General features: G+C 44.0%; 1 pseudogene; it reads left to right on the top strand.

Annotated features, from left to right (window-relative positions):
* The first annotated feature begins 315 nt into the window (after nucleotides 1-315).
* On the top strand, nucleotides 316-2,309 carry LOC115973259 (annotated as a pseudogene).

Raw genomic sequence — 2,309 nt, 5'->3', positions numbered from 1 at the left:
ATTGAGTCTTGTGATGTATGGAACTTCGAGTTTGATTCTTTCTTGCGCCACCCCCCTATTCATTAATGTCTACAACTTGTAGAAAAGAAGAAAGAAAGGAAAAGAAATAAGTGAAGGAAGATGTTATCACAAAACATTTATGATCGATCACATCTCACTCGTGTCCAAATCTTCGGTCTCATTGTTCCTGCTCCACTCTATACTCCACTAATAAAAACTTACCACATGTTCATCTAATTAATTAATTATTACTATTAATTAATAATGGTAGTATTAATAAGTCAATAGTGGTAGTAATTAATTAGTTAGGTGAACATGTGGCAAGTTTTTATTGATGGAGTATAAAGTGGAGCAAGATGTTATCACAAAACATTTATGATCGATTACATCTCACTCGTGTCCAAATCTTCTGTCTCATTGTTCCTGCTCTACTCTATACTCCACTAATAAAAACTTGCCACATGTTCACCTAATTAATTAATTAATTAATTACTACTATTAATTAATAATTGTAGTATTAATAAGTCAATAATAGTAGTAATTGAGATTGCTGAGTCTCTTATTACCAAATGGGACTCTACAAACGTTTCTTCCTTTGCAAACGTCACATCGCTTTTCCACGCCGATCCTCACGAGGCTAAACAGTATTTGAACTCTGTTAGAGACTTACAGGCCGCTATGCAGCACATGGTTACCGAGAACTCGAGCACTGAAAAGATTGTCGCGGCTCAGAATTTGATGCAACTTGCTATGAAGAGGTTGGAGAAGGAGTTCTATCAGATTTTGTCTGTGAATAGGGCTAACTTGGACCCTGAATCGGTTTCGGTTCGCTCGTCGAGATCTTCGGCGGCGAGGTCGAGCACTTCGGATTTTGAGGAAAGCGATGAGTCGGAGGAGGACGAGTTTCGATTCGGGAGTGGGTTGGATGACTCGCTCCCCGATGTGGAGCGAGTTTCGATGATCGCAATGACGGATTTGAAAGCCATTGCGGATTGTATGATATCGTCTGGTTATGGAAGAGAGTGCGTCAAGATTTACAAGATCATTCGGAAATCGATTGTCGATGAGTCGCTGTATCATCTCGGTGTTGAGAGGCAGATTAGTCTTTCACACTTGCAAAAGATGGATTGGGAAATGGTGGAGTTGAAAATCAAAACCTGGTTGAACGCAGTGAAGGTCGCCGTGAAAACACTCTTTTACGGCGAGAGAATTCTCTGCGACCACGTGTTCTCTGCCTCAGATTCTATCAGAGAGTCTTGTTTCTCTGAGATTTCCAAAGAGGCCGCAATAAGCCTGTTTGGATTCCCGGAAACCGTGGCAAAGTGCAAGAAAACACCGGAGAAAATGTTTCGCACACTGGACCTATACGAAACAATATCAGACCTCTTGCCTGAAATCCAATCCATCTTCTCGTACGAGTCAACCTCCACCGTCCGATCACAGGCCATTAATTCCTTGATCAAACTCGGCGATGCGGTGCGTACAATGTTAACGGATTTCGAAACCGCCATTCAAAAAGACCCGTCAAAAGCTACAGTCCCAGGCGGTGGGGTCCACCCATTGACACGTTACGTGATGAACTATATCTCTCTCCTCGCCGATTACAGTGGCGCACTCGCCGATATAGTCGCCGACTGGCCGTTAAATCTACAAACTCCGTTACCTGAATCATATTTCGGTAGCCCAAGCGAGCTCGATGATAGCCCAGTTTCCCTACGATTTGCGTGGCTAGTCTTGGTTTTACTCTGCAAACTCGACGGCAAAGCTGAGCTATACAAGGACGTCGCACTCTCGTACTTGTTCTTAGCCAATAATCTCCAATACGTCGTCGCTAAGGTCCGCAGTTCGAGTTTGAAGCTTTTTCTTGGGTGAATAAGCATGAGTTGGAGGTGAAACAGTACGCTTCGAATTACGAGAGAATGGGATGGAGCAAAGTAGTATCTTCGTTGTCGGAAGATCCAACGGCTGAGATTTCGCCGGACCAAGCCAGGGACTGTTATAAGAAATTCGGGGCGGCGTTTGAAGAGGCTTATAAGAAACAGAGTTCGTGGGTCGTGCCCGACCCGAAACTGAGAGACGAGATTAAAGTTTCGGTAGAGAGAAAGCTTGGTGCGGCGTACGGGAATTTCTATGAGAAATATCGGGGCGGGTCGGGGTCATTTGTCATATTTGCCGCTGATGATTTGGGGAATTACTTGTCGGATTTGTTCTATGGGAATGGGAGTACAGGGAGTGTTTCGTCACATTTGCGTGGCAGACGTGGACATTGAGATTTTTATTTCGGCCTGTTGTTCTTGCCGGCCTTGGAA

Source organism: Quercus lobata, unplaced genomic scaffold (assembly GCF_001633185.2).
Source record: "Quercus lobata isolate SW786 unplaced genomic scaffold, ValleyOak3.0 Primary Assembly Scq3eQI_126, whole genome shotgun sequence".
NCBI classification, from domain to species: domain Eukaryota; kingdom Viridiplantae; phylum Streptophyta; class Magnoliopsida; order Fagales; family Fagaceae; genus Quercus; species Quercus lobata.
Note: the sequence above shows the minus strand (reverse complement) of the source record. Positions and strands in the feature narration are given on the sequence as shown.